The following is an 18802-nucleotide window of genomic DNA, read 5'->3' as shown; positions in this document are numbered from 1 at the left end:
GCACACGGTCAGGTAAGCTTAGAGGATTCTTACATCCGTTAATCTCCACAGCAGTGTGTGTGTGTGTGTGTGTGTGTGTGTGTGTGTGTGTGTGTGTGTGTGTGTGTGTGTGTCAGAGACTAATAATGTCTCCTCTGACACGTTGCTTTCTCTCCCTCTCATTTGTGCAACAAACAACAAGCTAAATGCCAGGCACATTCATCTCCTAATAAGCCGACACTAACGCAGGGATTTTCATGAGGGGGGGAAAATAATTGCCTGTTCAAGTGCTTTTTCATAAGTTCCACGTCTAATTTGGCAACTCATGAAGTGTGTCATGGAGGGGGAGAGAGGATCACAGCTTTTGCCTCCAGTCTACACTTCACCCAGAAAAGCCTTCTCCTTCTTCTGCGTTTCCTACATTTTTTTTTTCTTCCTGCTTTGCTTTGTCTTTTTCCACCTCAAATCACGTATTTCAAAACTCACCTTCAATCAGATGTTTTTTTACCTCAGAGGCCTCCCCCCCCCCCCTTTTCTCCCACCCACACTTCTATTTCCTCCACTGACATATCCCTTTCAACAGCAACACAAGTCTTTCTTCTTTGACTTTGGAGTGTGCCAGCACAGTGTTAGTGCCTCTTTTTTATGCTTAGTCGACAGCGTAACAAGCCCTGTGTAGTGAGGAGCTGGAGCCAATGAGCATCAGCGTGTCGTCTAAACTGTTGAGGATAATTCTTATTTAGCCGCAATGGGTGAAGAAAAAAAAAAAGAGGAAGCTGCAAAGCACATCATCTTCACTTGATCATCCCTTCAAATCCCCCCCCCGGGGCAGTGGCAGGCAGGCAGGCAGGCATGCAGGGGGATTTTGAGAGGTCAGGACATGAAAAAGGCAAAGAAAAGAGAAGTGTCAAAGGGATGAGGCAGAGAGGAGAGGAAATGAAACCACGGGAGAGAGAGAGGACAGGGGTATGAATGAGACAAGAGCAATGGTAGAGTGCTGATAACGTCAGGAGCAAACTGATGCAGAGAGTAACAATCCGGTTTATTTATGCTTTGTCGACTATGCTAGACATCCAGAGAGCAGCAATATGAAATCACCGTGAAGCTGCATAAACACGACAGCAGGGGTTTGAATACATTACCAGTGGGGGGAAAGCGCATCACACACAAGGAATTGAAATGCTTGGAGAAGCCTTTGACAGCCGGCTGCGATACATGTGACCCCCCATATTAGCCCGGATGGCTCTATCGTGTTACATAATGCTATGGATGTAATGATGCCGTGGGGCCGAGTGCGTTACTGGTGGGACCAAGCATTAACATACAGAACGGCATTGTGCTGTGGAGCCTTACGTAGATGCAGAAGGATCAAGAGGGGAATTTATCAGGAGAAGCTCCCTACAGAAGCTTTATATATTATTATATTATATCCTCAGGATTCATAAACAGTCCCTACACGGTTTAAACACAGTACTGAAGGAGCAGACCGGAACCAAATACCGCACAGACATGTCTCCACAGCCACTTATTTATTACAACTTGGCTCTTTTCTTACTTTTTGTGGGTTTGGTCCATTCTGTTGGTCAGTTATTGTAACATTGTATACAGTATAATTAAGTCAATTCTTGATTGTGGTTTTAAGGAAGTGTAGATTAGCTGAACTTTAGGTAGCGAGCGAGAATATTGTTTTTTTTAACTCTAATTTATGTGCCAGTATTGAACACTTGGAAAGGACAGCAACAGTGACACAGAGGGACTGTGCCTGGGAGTCTTGAGCTCAGTGTCACTGTTGCTGTCAGTGACACTGATACAAATCAGTCCTCTCCCACTACATACAAATCCAATTTAAGTGAAAAAAAATCAAATCAAAAACTGCCGCTTGTCAGTGGCCCTACGCAGTGCATGACTTGTAAATCAACATGTACGGGAACACTAGACATGCTGCTGACACGGCAGGTCGGAGGCAGAAGAAAAGAGTGTATGCATCATAGAAATAGAATAGGAGTAAAACAGACGATGAACTTTTTTCCGTGGTCATTTGACAGGTTCTAAAGGAATCGGCAATTGTTATCGTGACAACCACGTCACGTAAAGTCGGAGCTCGCAGGGAAGCAGTCGTGCAGAAGCTGCTCTGGAGACGACGGCCTGCTATTTAGCTCGGTTACTCGCTTGTCCTTCTCCTGAGATGTCCCACCGTATCTAGTTAGATAGCTAGCCTGCTATTTCCACGATACTAAAATGCTACACTGATAACAGGAAAAAAAGCAATGTGATTTTCTACACTCTGACAAGAGAATGTGGATGAATCATTAAGTCATCATTTTTACTCACTAATTCTGGCTCTGTAGCTTTTTCCTCATTTTAGACTTTACTGCAAAACCTCACCCCAGTGAGCCCGCCTTATGTCTTAAGTCGCTTTAGTGTATAATTAGTTTAAATGGAGGGAAGCTAAACGAGAAGGACTTAATAAACAAGGTGTTGTAATGGTCCTAGTTTTATTTTGAAAGTCCTCTCTTTTCGTGTCTTGTCTTGTCTTACTTCCTGCTGTTGTGTTTCCCTCCTTTGTGATTAACTGCCCTGATTTGTTCTACCTGTGTCTAGTCATCCTTCTCACCTTATGTATTTAGCAGGCGGCAACCTTCGGTTCTGTCATGTGAAGCCAATGCCAAAGTGTCTTAAAACTTGCATTCTCTCTAGTGTCCACCAGGGGGCGACTCCTCTGGTTGTATAGAAGTCTATGAGAAAATGACTCTACTTCTCTCTTGATTTATTCCCTCAGTAAACATTGTAAACATGAGTTTATGGTCTCAATCTCTAGTTTCAAGTCTTCTTCAATACAGCATGATGTTCATTTAGTAAATGATGCTCCATTTAGAGTCAAACAGACCATAAAGAGGTGAGTCTGCTTTAGGGCGGGGTTACTGTGATTGACAGGTTGCTGCCGCTACCAGAGCTGTATCTGGCGTCACAACGTCACTCCTCTGCATTCCAAATATGATAACTTCCATTCATTGGTTGCCAAAAGCAAACAAACTTTTTCTTATTTCTTATTCTAAGGTTGTGATGGTGAAATTGCAGGACTCGAGGCTTCACAGCATCAGTGCACAAACCAATGGGGGATGTCACCCTGACCACGTCCACTTCTTATATACATTCTATGGTATTTAGTCTTTCAGTTATCAGGTCGTCTACATATGTTACTGATGCTCCTTGGGCCATCCTGCCTGTCTTTCAGGAGTTTGTCCTCAGTTTGTTTTTCTCCTTGGTACTTTGGATTGCAGCTGCTTGCTCCCTCAGTTTTGTTTTGGAACCAGCTTTTTCTTATTAAAGCTCGCCTTGTGTGATTCAGATTGTTGTCTGGTGTTCTTGCATTTGATTCCACGCTTTTAAATTGTTATCGTGACAGCTATGTGCAACGCACCAAGAGAAAATATTGTTCTGTCTCTGACATGACAATGGAGCAGAGTTTGGGGGACCGTGAATAGTCAACCATTCCACAATTCAATCTATGGAGCCTGATTTGACTGCCAATCTCTAAATTGAGTTGTCACAGGTGAAAGAAAAACGTGGTATGAAAGAAAAGACCATTCCAGTCTGCTCATTAGTCTTTTTTTTTACATAGAATTGATTGGTTCTCTTTGGTCTAAATATCAGTATATGAATAATACTAATGTAAACAATCAATATTTGAAAATAGCTCTTGTGCTTTCAATCAATCTCTCCAGTGTTTGTGCATGAATCCCTATGTAGATTAAGTTCCACTATCCAAGTGTGGGTTAAACCATGGGAGATAATAACAACACCATGGCTTTTACGGGGTTGTAGCCCAGCTTAAGGAGCTGACACATCAGCATCAAAATGCCTCCTTTTATGGGGAGGGGGCCCGTAAACATGACTTTGATGGACATGTGCACACTTGCACACAGAGGGACGATGAGAGGAGACTCAGAGTATTATGTTAGAAGTGACTGGAGGAGCTGTGCACTACAGGTTACAATGCATCTTACATAAAAGCAAACAGGCAATTTAAGAGTAACTTCAATGGGAAATAAAAGAAAGGCCAATCAGATAACATTAAATATACAAAGTAAGGAATCTAAGGAGGTATCCCATAAAGTAGGCACCCAGGTCCAGCATCCAGTTCTGGTAGGATCTGGCACGAATTAAGCTCTGATGCTACACCTTAGATGATGACCCTCTAGGGTCAGTTTTGGACGTGTCAGGGACGGCATGTCAGTTTCCTCTTGTTACATACATAATGTCTTTTCAAAATAAACATTTGTGTTGACAACCATTGACCGTTTCCGCTGGATTCATGCATTCTTTAAAAAAAAGTTTAAGGTAAACACATCAAAATTACTTGGTTAGCTTTCGGCAACAAATTACCCGGTTAGGTCTCTGCAACAAACTACTTGGTTAGGTTTAAGCAACAAACTACTTGGTTAGGTTTAGGCAACAAACTACTTGGTTAGGTTTAGGCAACAAACTACTTGGTTAGGTTTAGGCAACAAACTACTTGGTTAGGTTTAGGCAACAAACTACTTGGTTAGGTTTAGGCAACAAACTAATTGGTTAGGTTTAGGCAACAAACTACTTGGTTAGGTTTAGGCAACAAACTAATTGGTTAGGTTTAGGCAACAAACTACTTGGTTAGGTTTAGGCAACAAACTACTTGGTTAGGTTTAGGCAACAAACTACTTGGTTAGGTTTAAACTACTTGGTTAGGTTTAGCAACAAAGGTTTAGGCAACAAACTACTTGGTTAGGTTTAGGCAACAAACTAATTGGTTAGGTTTAGGCAACAAACTACTTGGTTAGGTTTAGGCAACAAACTAATTGGTTAGGTTTAGGCAACAAACTACTTGGTTAGGTTTAGGCAACAAACTACTTGGTTAGGTTTAGGCAACAAACTACAAACTACTTGGTTAGGTTTAGGCAACAAACTACTTGGTTAGGTTTAGGTTTAGGCAACAAACTACTTGGTTAGGTTTAGGCAACAAACTAATTGGTTAGGTTTAGGCAACAAACTACTTGGTTAGGTTTAGGCTTTGGTTAGGTTTAGGCAACAAACTACTTGGTTAGGTTTAGGCAACAAACTACTTGGTTAGGTTTAGGCAACAAACTACTTGGTTAGGTTTAGGCAACAAACTACTTGGTTAGGTTTAGGCAACAAACTACTTGGTTAGTTTTATGCACGAAAGTACTTTGTCAGGTTGCTTTACCTCCTTATCATACACTGTGTTATTTAAGTTTTGTCAATTGCCTTTAATCATACACTGTGTTATTTAAGTTTCAATCCTAAGTAACGTGGTGGGGGGCATGCAGTGGGAGACATTTTGATGCAAATTGGGGGTGCTTAGGCTTTCATAGGACCTTAATTGCCTCCAAGAGCCATGTGTCACATCTGAGGATATTTTTAGACATTCATAAATCAAGGATTCAAGAATAACTAATTGTCATTATGCAAAACAGGGTTGCACAACACATGCCGTTGTAACCCATTTGCTTCACAAAAAAACCATGAGAAACAAAGCAAACACAGTAGTGCACTCCGGTAGTGCATTTTTCTTTGAAATTGCATCAGGAGGAATGACAACAGCAGCAACAAAACAATTAACTGGGTAATATGGCCGAAATCTTCATATTCAAAATTCAACATCAGAGAAGCACTGTCCATCGCCTTGACTTGACTATGTTTGAGTATCAAGCATCATTGATGTCAACATCGTCAGCATCATGACATGATTCCCTAAACTAATTATAACATTGAGAACATTGGTGTTCCATGGCTTTCATTTACATTGGTTCTAATGTAAGATTATGCCAAACTAGTTGATAGAGTGTTTTATTTAGCATTTCACCTCTTTTAAGTAAGTTTAATTATTTGGTAGACGTTTCTACGGTTACACCACAGTGACATTTTTGCCAACTACCCCCAGATAATTTCTCAAAATGTCATACGTTCCATAAGGTCCATACGTCTGTCTATGTTTATGATGCTTAGCATTTTGGCATTGTTTAGATTTGGTTTACATTTTGGAGGTTGTGCAAATGCTGCACAACAATGTACCTCAGTATAACAAAAGTTTCTTATTCACAGATTTAATATTTTCAAACCTGCAGATTTTCCATTCATATTAACATCTGCAGTCCTCTTCTTCGTCACCGCCTTTAGTTGGTGCATTGCTACATTTTGCTGCATGTTTCTGCCACGAACTAGTATGAGCAGTCTCAGTTAGTGTAATGACTTCAAAGACATGTTATATTGATGGACATTTGCCTATAACTTTGATGTAATTGTTGTAATTGTATTGTTCCATCCCTGTGGGCGATATGACATGTGATTTTAACTAACAACTGATGATAAGATGTAAAACAAGATACAGCACAAAAAAAAGAATTCAGCTCAACAAAGCTTGCTGAGCCAGTGGTCAGAAACTACTCTACTACGTTTTACACATCAAAGTATGTTACCAGGGGTTTGAGGGTACTACTGCCCGTCTACCAGTCTCTTTAAGCTACGTTGATATTTCTTTAATGATTTTCATGATACGAGAGGCTGCTTTCAGTAATCGTAAATGTTTCCATTCTCGAGTGATTTCACTGCAGCAAATGTCATTTAAGCAGCAAAACTAAAAACTGAAGTTATGAACGTAACCGAGGAAACGGATTCTTCTGACAGAATCAATGAAGTCAAGTAAAATAACACAGTTTGCAGCGGAACAGCAGCTCTGCTCTGCTTTGCTCGCTTCTATGTTTACATTTTAGAGAATGTTATATATATATTTCCTCATAAATAATGTTTTATTTCACACATATGCAACCCATCCACTGTTAACCAGAACGTTTATTTTTAGGAGTGAATCCACTATGCCCGCGGACATAACAGCAATCCATGGATCTCTACACCCTACTTTACCCACAATACAACTCAACCTCCAACAAAACTGACGGAGGTTGAGATGTATTGTGGGTAATGTAAATAAAATATCTCTGGATTTGCTGCAATGATTTTGATCCTTTTTTTTTTTTTTTTAAATATAATGCTATATAGGAGGAATCTTTCAATAAAACAGTGTCAAAAGTGTCAAAACAGTAATTAGTAATACACTTTCAAGATTCAAACAAATCCAATTATACAAAAACATTGTATTTTTGTTCTCAGGGCAAAACAGCAGGAACTAAATCAAGAAGTAAAATGATCATAGGAAACATTAATGTTTTGACTTTTCATTGCGTGTTGCCTCATTTTTAAACACCACAGAGCTACATTATCTCATGCAACCAGTTTTCAGGTCTCTTGGCAGCATTTATCTTTTTTTAATGTTTTCTGCTTAACATTATGCATGGGAAGTGAACCAATGGCTTCCCAGAGTCAAATTTCCGCAGGCTAGATCAGGTTAATTTTTGAGGAGATTAAAATGCAGAGCTCCAACTGAATAAATTCATTCAGAGGTCTTGCTTTTAAGTAGAAATTAAATTGAACTTTATCTATTCTGATTTTGGTTATCCAAAGAGTATGTCATGCTTCTTCTAAAAGCCTGTTCCTTTTTCTTCTTTTTTTAAAAACCTTTTCCAACCAAGAAATATTTCAAAGAAACATCTGATGGTAGTTTTCCCAAAATATATTTTTCTCTATTTCTGAGACCTATTTCTTACTTTTTTTGTATGTTTTTTCGGGGGCTTTATTGGTTTTATTGGACAGGACAGTGATGGATATGAGAGGAGGAGAGAGGTGGGATTAGAACCCTGCCGATGCAGTCAGGACTCAGCCTTTGTGCATGCAGCCAACAACATAAACAATTAGCCAAGACCATGAAAAAGCTAAGCTAAGTGTTGAGAGAGAGAGAGAGAGAGAGAGAGAGAGAGAGAGAGAGAGAGAATCTGCATTTTAATGGTCAAGCCAAGGGGAAGTAAATGTATAGTTAAATCTATATTTTGTATGAATTTTAAATGAATAATGAATGCTGCAGCTTCTGTTTTTTTTTCTTTGTAAACATCACATCGCCTGTGCAAATAGCATTCAGTAATCAGTAACCCAGATAATAGTCATGCATAACCTAATCTCTCTGTGTTCCATGTAAACATCTTCTCCTGAATCTGATCAAAACCAGGATAAGCATAAATGTCTCTGTCACTATGTGTTCATATATTTTAGGATTAGTGTTATTTAGTTGTATGTGTAGTCAGTAGTTAAATAGATGAACCCAATTCAGAGGTTATGTATGTATGGAACATTATGGTCACTGGGCACGAGTCAAGACACTCAGTAGCACACGTCAGAATTGAGACTGAATTAAATAATTCATCTTTATCAATTTTCCCTTTTCTGCGGGTGGTGCCCATGAGGTGGATTTAATACATTCTGTTATTCAATATAAAACTGATCCGTTCTGAAAGCCAAAGCTGAGTGCAATCACTCGCCTTCATATTTTCTACCGAATCTCATGACTTATTTATTATTGTCACACTTTCCGGTTCTAATTCACGTATTTACACCACAGTCTCCATTCACAGCCCCGACAACGATGGAGCGACGCCGACACTCCGTCTTTGTCTTGAACTCTCTGTTGCTGTTGTAGCTGACTGGGATCCTGCATGAGGACAAATTACTTCCACATTACTTGCATCCATCGACAACCCTGCACCGTGTGCAGCTGCATCCAGCGGACCACGACCTCCGGACATTAGCGGTTCGGCACGAATATACAAACGTTACCAAATCAAGTTGTACAGCATAATAAGACAAATGCAATTACACAGATTGAACAGTAATACAAAACAGCTACAGTGCAGTGTAACATTTAAAGAAATTGTCCCAAATATATATTTAAATGAAAGGCAGTTGCAAACAGAACGCAAATAAAGCACTGCCATGGGGCTATAATAAAGTCACATTTCAGAACAGGACAGAAACTTCACCAGCTCATTTTGAAAATACCCTTTAACTGTTTTCCTATAAGACTTCACACTTCTCTGGGCTGTGTCATTAGGTATCCGACAAAAGCATTTCTACTGCCATTTATTACATCAATCCTCCATCAACCTTAACTTCTGCTGCCTCAAATGAGCATCAGTGATATTGAGCAAATTGTATTGACTTTCACTTTGTCTCTTTCTTTTTCAAATTTGAGTCTTCACATTTAGAATAAAACACTGGGAATAGCAGCCCTGCTCAGAGAGAGGGTGGTGTGACAGAGGTGGTGTGAGGACACTTGACAACGCTGCTTCTATAGACACACAAACATGAGCAAAAACACACACACAGAGCAGATGACAGAGCTATCTATTTGGACCAGAACAAGGTCATGTACTGACCGCTGGCCCTTTTCCGTCTTACTCCTTTTTTTCGCCCTTGTTCCTCCTAGTTTCTTAAAGACACACACCAAGCTTTTGGCACAGACGCTGTTTGATCTACTGCTGGGTGACAAGATGCCGGTTTGGTGTAAGATCAGACATCCTCAGTGGGAGTAATGTCATTCATGTTTGAATTTTGTGATAACCTATATTCATCTATTTCTAACTACAAAGTCATGCTCCCGACCAGCTATAATAGCCTGTTGTGGCTGTACTTGTATATAATTTGTTGTTGAAATGCTTTTTCTCTCTTCATCTCCCTTCTCATTGATGCAGCACTGAGCTTACAGTTCAGCTGACTGTGTGATGTGATTATGTAAAGATACGCACACATCAGCTACAGTTTCATGGAGAGGAAACATTTATTTTTCCTTCCCATTACACGTGTGTGCAGAGGTAAAATAGAACGCAGGGATTGATGCTTGGTTTAGTTTCAGATGCTGATCTGAGATTCGGAAAGGTCTTTCAGATGTGAGTTCACCAAAGTTCCCTACCAATCAACGAGGTCCGAACGTGTGACCCTCCTCTGCAGCGGTTGGCCAGGGCTTTGAGAAGCACAATGAAACAATGATTCTCTGTAAATGTCTCCTTACTGGCAGCATGTTTGTCCTAACAAAGTTCACGTAACAGCACAATACAAGATAGACAAAAAAATCTCTAACCATTTACCATTACCAAGTTAGTTCAGTAAGCGAGCCACCAAACAGCAGCCTATGGATGCCTTCAGCTGTCTCTGTCTGTCATGTGACAGACGTTGCAAAATTAGAGGGGTCCCTGATTAAAGGACACTATTGAGGGGCCCCTGATTAAAGGACACTATTGAGGGGTCCCTCAAGAGTATCCTCCACCATCTGCTTTGACCTGAGGCGCACTGCGTCTGTTGACAAGTCTGCCAGGTCCTGCTAACTAATTTGCGTGTTGGGATTTGTTCCTAATTACCAGATGTAAATGCAGTCATCGGTCTTTTCCAAAAACATATCCAGATATATCCTGGCCGCCAACCTCACGTGTAAATGAATTAATTGGTTTTGTGATGGCTACTGCTTTTTGATTACAGACTGACTGTCTACTGGAAGTAGTGTCCTCCCCCACTAACATTGGAACCAACTAACCTCCCCCTCACTGTCCTCTGTACAATCAACCCTGGCCAGCACGAACAACTGCTCCCTATAACACTACCAAGCTGCCATGAATAGTTACTGCTAACATTGGCAAACTCATCTCCCGTTATACAGGATTTATTTTACTTGAAGAAATCAGAAAAAAAAACATGATTGATGTGTGAGGCTTGATCTGCTTGTAGCTCATCCGCTTTGCCAGGTGCATTGTGGGGTAGTTTGGACAGGGACTGCGCCGAAGCACCCAGGCTCGACGATAAACCTGTACATCCATATGAGACCAGGTTAAGTGGATCTGAGATAAAGATACAGCGGGTAAAATAAGTATTGAACACGTCACCATTGTTCTCAGTAAATATATTTCTAAAGGTGCTATTGACATGAAATGTTCACCAGATGTCGGTAACAACCCAAGTAATCCATACATACAAAGAAAACCAAACAAATAAGTTCATAAATTAAGTTATGTGTAATAAAATGGAATGAGACAGGGGTTACTTGGACATCTGGTGAAAATTTCATGTCAATAGCACCTTTAGAAATATATTTACTGAGGAAAATGGTGACGTGTTCAAGTGGTGATACGTGATAATTTCACGATCGCTGATAAGTGTTCTGGGATGCCATTACAGAACACTGAAGTAGTGGCTCCGTTCTATAAGCAGTGTCCAGAGTAAAGGGGGGAGGAATGCCAGACAGGAAGAGAACGTGGCAAAGGTGCCGATGGAACAAGATTTGACTAGCCACTTGACCAGACTCTTACATGAGGGGAGGATCTGTTGATGTTAAGCTCTGGGATATTTGGATTTGCAAGTAGTTGGCAAGGGTCTCAAAGGATTCCCCAGTGATTGTGTTTTGAAGTAAAAGATGGGTGTAAGCTGGTCATATTGATTGGCTTTAGCTCGCTTGAAGGAGAACACTATAGCGTCTTCTGAGAAATAAGACTAGTCTGAAATTCAGGTGTGACGGGTTAGGTCCAAGTGAAGGGTTGAAGTGGGGAACTGGGAACATTGGAGGAAACCTGGAACATGGCCTCTGGAGTTGGAGCAGTGTGAGGATTATGTATCCGTAGCAGATGGTGAGGATGCATACTGACAGCAAATCAACAGTAAGCAGGCTCTTTTCCTTAGAGAAGTGAAGTTAACTGAGGATGGCTGGAGGCCAGGCCTGGGCTTCCTGTTAGGAGTTTAGAGAAGAAGCCCATTGTGCTGAGGTAAACTTTGAGGGTTTAAGTATTGATAGCTATCATGAATGTGCGAAAGTAACGAAACAGGCCAAGGAGTTGTCCTCAGAGGCGATGGAGTAGGGGACCTGTGGACTGGATGGATTGTTCATGATTGTCCTCTTCCTCTCTTTCAGTTGAGGGAAGCAAGCTGGGAGACAGGCCTTGCATGTCTGCCGGCTTGGGCTAAAAGGAAACTTTGGACGTGGGCGTCTCGATTCTGTCCGAAGAGACCACCATCCAATGAGGACAGTGAGATGAAGTCCATATTCACTTCAAATCCAGCTGTCAAAAAGCTCGGGAGAGTTTTGATCCAGAGACCTGGTGCATAACCTCCAACCTGTCATAGCCATAGATCTTTGTAACCGCTGTAAGGAGTTTAACTCTGTGACCTAGTTTGGACGCCACACCTGCAGACAGCTAGGAGCACAGGTCTGTCAGACCGAGCAGCTCTGGACGGAGCTGCAGCATGCTGAGAACTCTGAGAATCACCAAACAGCCACCTGCCTAGGAGCTTTTTCATTTTTCTATTTTCCTCTACCCCCGCTATCCCCAACTCATTTCTCACGTCTTTCTCACATATCCTTCATCCCCTCTCATTTCTTTCTTTCCTCTTCCTACTCACTTTTCTTTCATCAATTTGTTGACTCTGCTTGATCTTGTTTCCCCCTCCCCCCTTCTTCTACTTCAGGTATTACCTATCCAACCTGAGTCCCTCACTCTCATTTTCCCAGTCTCTCTCTGTCTGTCTGTGTCTCTCTCTCTCTCTCTCTGTCTGTCTGTGTCTCTCTCTGTCTGTCTGTCTGTCTGTCTGTCTCTCTCTCTCTGTCTGTCTGTCTGTCTGTCTGTCTGTCTGTCTCTCTCTCTCTGTCTGTCTGTCTGTCTGTCTCTGTCTGTCTGTCTGTGTCTCTCTCTCTGTCTGTCTGTCTGTCTCTGTGTCTGTCTGTGTGTCTCTCTCTCTGTCTGTCTGTCTCTCTCTGTCTGTGTCTCTCTCTCTCTGTCTGTCTGTCTGTCTGTGTCTCTCTCTCTCTGTCTGTGTGTCTGTCTGTGTCTCTCTCTCTGTCTGTCTGTCTCTCTCTCTGTCTGTCTGTCTCTCTCTCTCTGTCTGTCTCTCTGTCTGTCTCTCTCTGTCTGTCTGTCTCTCTCTCTCTCTCTCTGTCTCTCTCTCTCTCTGTCTGTCTCTCTCTGTCTCTCTCTGTGTCTCTCTCTCTCTCTCTCTGTCTGTCTGTCTGTGTGGAAGGAGCAGTGAGTGTGCAGAGCGTGTATCTGAGAGCGATTGATGGTGATTTTTCTATCCTTTTCTTCACTGGTATATGGTGTAAATAGAGTGTATCACACTCTCTCACACACGGTTCTGCCTCTCGCTACGCCGGCAATTAAAGTAACATTCTAATCTAATGTTCCCCCATTTATTAGAGACACAGTAAAGTAGTGTCTCGGATCAGGAAAGTCTCCTCAGGACGTAAGTCTCCTCTGTTGAAACATGTCGTCTCTCACAGAAGACAACTACACATGATCCTCAACAACAGGAACGAGGATCTGAATCTAGTGTTCAAACTCAGAGTAGACGACTTTGATCATGTGATTTGTGTTACTTCTGACAACATGAAGTGTTTCAGTTGTGGTAAAGAGGGACATTTAATCAGAGCATGTCCAGAAAAAAACCAGCTGTCCAACAGGTAGGCAAGGTAAGTGAGGGAGGACAGGAGGAGACAGACAGGTAGGGAAGGTAAGTGAGGGAGGACAGGAGGAGACAGACAGGTAGGGAAGGTAAGTGAGGGAGGACAGGAGGAGACAGGTGAGGTCCAGCAGGTTAATAAGGTGAGTGATAGAATCCAGAAAGAAAGTCAGGTGAGTAATGGGGGACAGGTGGAGACAGGTATGAGGCAGGAAACAGTGAAACAAAATGAAACGATGTGTTGGTGACAGGTAGTGAGGTTGACCTGGAGGAGGACGAGGAGGCGCTCAGAGTCCCCCGTCTGAAAAGGAAAACTGTGAGCAACGGTGGAAGTTCTCAGGCAAAAAAAAGGGACGGCAAGGATAATGAGAGGAGGAAGAGGAGCAGCGTGGAGGAGGACTCTGCTGCTGCAGACAGTGAATCCTCTGACTCCCTGGCCGACAGCCAGAAGAGGAACAGAGGGTACAGTGTGGGGAAAATTAAAGTTTTCCTACAAAGAACAAGGAACATGAAATGAGTTAAAGTAGAAGACTACTTCTCTGATAAAGAGAAACTCTCAAACTCTGCCCGGCTGCTCATGAGCATGAGGTTTACAGACTGAAGATAATTGTGCAGAAAATCAGTAAAGAACTAAATAATGAGGACTATAATGAAGAATAGAGTCTCCCAGCACAGACACCCAGAAATGATGTTGTGTTTGGTTTTATCTTTTTAACAACGAGTCTTTTAAACATCAGCATGTTGAAATTTAACGGAGCGAGAGATGAAAGAAAGAGGTGTTCCAGCTGATGGAGCTCGAGAAGAATGATGCTATGTTTGTACAGGAAACACACAGTGATAAGGCCAATGAGACAGACTGGAAGAGAGGGGGGGAGGCGTGGGCATCCTCATCCGCCTTGGAGGTGGAGCAGGTGGTGGAGGGCAGACTGCTGATGGTGAGGGTTTCTGGAACTGACCCGCGTGGGTTTTTGAAAGGTTTTATGCACCGTTTTAAGTAGAGTGACTGTGGAGGACTATTTTATTTTTAGGATGAGATTTTAACTGCGCAGAAGATGATTTGATTGACAGAAACCACCTGGAGCCACACAGAGCATCACAGAGGGCTCTGAGGCAGCTGCTGCAGCACCACCATGCAGTGGATGTGTGGAGGAGAACATAAGACAGTGTACCTGGGCTCACTCTAGAGGGAAGTTTATTTCCCTGCCAGACTAGACAGCTTTTATTGTTTTAAACACTTTACAAAGTGCAGCATGGTGCCTGTTGGTTCTACTAAACGCTCTGGTTCTGTGCAACGTTTTAATCACTAACTTAAAGTCTAAAAGCGCATTTTAACACGGCTTTATTATGTGATGCGAATTTTGAGGATGTTTTTAGGGTTTTTTTTTGGAGAGGTTTTAAGGATATAAAGCATTATTTTAAATCTTTAAAACTGTGGTGGGATTGTGGGAAGATGTGAGTTTCTACTCACAATTTTACAGTACTGAATACACTGAGGACACTGGAACCTCTGGAACCTTCTGTAGAGGACTGCTAAAAGTGCCAGAGGACATAAACGCCGGGTTGGAGGGTCCTCTGGGGTTACAAGAACTCTTCTCAGCCCTGCAGAGCATGGAGGGCTCCTGGGATGGATGGACTCCTGCAGAGTTCTACAGAGAGTTCTGGAGCGAGATGGGTGAGGATCTTGTTTTAAAGACATGATGCTCCCCCTAAGTTGCAGAAGAGCGGTTTTAACTATTTTACCCAAAAAAGGAAATCTACAGCAAATAAAAAAAACGGCGTCCGGTGTCCCTGCTCTGTTCCGACTACAAAGTCCTGTCAAAGGTGCTGGCGAATCACTGAGGGAGCTGATGAACAAAGTGATCCACCAAGACCAGACCTACTGTGTGCCTGGTAGGTCCATCCTGGACAATGTGTCCTTAATTCGGGATATTTTGGACATCTCTAGTTCTTTGGGCATCAAAATTGGTCTCATTTCTCCAGACCAGGAAAAGGCTTTTGACCGGGTTGAGCACAAATCTCTCTCTCTCTCTCTCTCTCTCTCTCTCTCTCATTTTTTTTTTTCTCTGACCTGGTTCTGTTGGATCCTGTTGGAAGACACACACACACACACACACACACACACACACACACACACACACACACACACACACACACACACACACACACAGAAACATATTTGGAAATAGAGAGAGGAACAACACAGAAAGCTCATCCAAATGGCTTTTCAGGTGTGCCCATACACATTGAAATCTAAATACACTCATTTACTGAGCACACATGCAAACAGATGTGCACTCAGAAGCTTATGAGATTACACTTTCACACTGTGATTTTATTTTGAAAGCCCACAGTGAGGCTGCAGGTAAAATAGATTTGTTAAGTTAAAAGTAAAATATATATCTGCTTTGATTTACATTTATAGATATAGGTTAACTCTGGTATTTTTTTAAACCTGGACCTTCTTTTCCAATGTTATTGTGTCATAACTACACTATTACATACTAGAAATCGGTGGAAACAAGTCTTTGAATTTGATGGCTGCCTGTATTTATATGAACCAGAGTTTATTGATTTTCAGATTTCACAAAAAGGCTTCTTGTTCTGGACACAATGACAAACTGGATTAAGGGATATGTAAACATAAATACTATTTTTCTCTGAAGGGTCCTTTCCAAAATGCTATGGAAGATTTATATTTACAGCCTGAGTCTATTGGCCAAAACAAGGACTTGAGGAGGACGTAACGTTACATGGACTCACTTGCACTAGCAGCTCTCTTGGTAGCGGCCGATTACACGTCGGTACCGGCACTGATTATTCACCGTGACAACAAGGTCCAGGTTGAAAAATAGCAAAGTTACCCTTTAAGCTAGATTGTTCCATAAGTGTTTTGTGTTGTGAAGCAGTAAACTATCATAACAGTCATTTTTCCACATTGTTTGTGCCTTAGTGCTTTAATTCCTCTATTGATGAAGTAATCTTTTTGGCATGTGCCCAGCCAGGCAACTTCCAATCCAGTTTTGCATTCATATTCTACACTCCAGTGTAGGGATATTACTTTAGAACTTTTTTCTTCTGACTGGTAGCCGACCCTCATTAACCAACAAGATGTGCTTTGCATGTAGGGGTGCTGTGGACGTAATGCCTAACGAGCTGCATTTTTTATCTGCTTTTCAAATAAGTCTCCCCTGAATAAATTTATTTTGTTGCTTTTATACATGACATCATGGTCAATATAATTTGGCTTTGTTGACAATAATTTGCAAAAAAAAGCTTCTTTCATGTCGAAGTGAAAAAATATTTTTACAAACTAATGTCAAGTAATTAAAAATATATAATGTAAAATAAGTGTTTGCATAAATATTCACCCCCTTTAAAGTGACTGACCTAATTCAACAGAGGTCCAGCTAGTTGATGCCAGCAGTGTCACAATTAGTGAAATGGAGATCACCTGAGTGCAGTTGATGTGTGTCAAGTGACTGCAGTATAAAAACACCTGTGTCTGGGAGGTCCAGTCTCTGGTTCATCAGTATTCCTGCTACAATTGCAACATGAAGACAAAAGAACACTCCAAGCAACTCAGAGAAAAGATCATTGAAAAGTATAAGTCAGGAGATGGCTAGAAAAAGATTTCCAACTCACTGGACATCCCACAGAGTTCAGTTAAATCCATCATTAAGAAATGGAAGGAGTATGGCACTTGTTTAAATCTGCCTAGAGCTGGCCGTCCTCACAAACTGAGTGACCGGGCAAGAAGAAGACTGGTGAGGGAGGCCACCAAGACACCTACGACCACTCTGAAGGAGTTAAAAGCTTCAGTGGCTCAGATGGGAGACACTGTACATACAACAACTGTTGCCCGGGTTCTTCACCAGTCCAAGCTGTATGGGAGAGTGGCAAAGAGAAAGCTTTAGGACAGAGTGTTTGAATTTGAACAAACATTAAATGGGACTTGATTGGACTGAATAATGGAGTTACTTTCTCTTGTATTAGTTTTTTTTAAATGCAGTTGACCTTTGTTTATGGTGTGACTGATTTACTTAAACAAATGAATGATGGTTAATCATATCATTTTCATGATGTTCTATTCAAATTACATGTCGCTTTGAGTGATTTAAACTTCAGGTATTGTGGGAAAAAATACTTTAAATAAGGTAATTTAAATTATATTTTTATTAGATCTATAATATGGCAAACATTAAATCAGTTACTAACTGGTATTCAAGTGTTATCACAAATAGCCTACATGTGATGATTGTTTCTCTTCCTGACTGTTCATGGAGAATGGTTTGTAAAGTAACTAAGTACATTTACCCAAGTACTGTGCTTAAGTACAATTTTGAGATACTTGTTCATAACTTTTTTCCTGCTACTATATACTTCTATCCCCACTACATCTCACAGATAAATGTGGTTCCTTGACTCCGTTATATTTGTCTGACAGCTTACGTTAATTCATAGATTTAGATTTCTATTACAAAATATTCAACTAATAAATTTATGATACAATATTATAGGTAGAGCTACCCAGACATTCATTCATTCATTCATTAATTCATGGTGGTGGTCCTAAGCTTCAAACTGTGACGCTCTAGGTTCCCCTCCAGTCTTCAGAGGAAGTTAAGTTTATGCAACAAGACCACTTAGTAAGGTTTACACTAAGTGGTCCATTAATTTAACAGAAAATAAATCAACATTTTAATAATGACGATAACAATTTTGTTACGTAATTAATTAAAAAGTCAATGTCACTGCCACTTCTAAATCATAAAACCATGATTAGCTCCTCTCTGCTTTATATAATTGAGTTTTTGACTGTTGCACAGACAAACCAAACAGTAATTTGAAGATGTTAATTTGGGTTTTACAAAATTGTTACGGCAGTTTTTCATTCATTTCTGTTATTTTACAGTACTACTGTAGTAGCTTCAGCCCTTAACAATGAATTCTTAAATAAAATACATGAGGACAAAGATTTAACATCTTAATGAATTAAATCAAAATTATCCCTAAACATAGAAGCTCAATGCACCAACTATGGGAACCTTAACAAAGCGGTGATTAGAATATATTTTTTAATATTTGGAGTTAATAACTGTTGAAATGTATATAAATTAATGTATTTGAATTGAGGTTAAAGCTAGTGGACTCGTATTTTATCAAGATGGAGCCTTTTAGTTGTATATAATGCAAGATGATTGAGGGGAAAAACGAATGAAGGTGTTTGTTGAATAGAAATGATCCAAAAAGAAATGAAGACTGATGATTCATTTATCATGTTTTGCTTCCAGTGTCAAGGTATCTAGGGTTTTACTGGTCATTCCTTTATGAGAACTAGGCTATTGTAACTTGCTCAGCTTCTGAAATAAAGTTCTTTAAAATGCATCTGTATTGAACTGTAATAATAGAAACAGCAACAAAGAAACTGTGTAACCCACATGCTTTCAAG

The sequence above is a fragment of the Anoplopoma fimbria genome, chromosome 4 (assembly GCF_027596085.1).
Source record: "Anoplopoma fimbria isolate UVic2021 breed Golden Eagle Sablefish chromosome 4, Afim_UVic_2022, whole genome shotgun sequence".
Taxonomy (NCBI): Eukaryota; Metazoa; Chordata; class Actinopteri; order Perciformes; family Anoplopomatidae; genus Anoplopoma; species Anoplopoma fimbria.
This window is presented reverse-complemented; position numbering follows the sequence as displayed.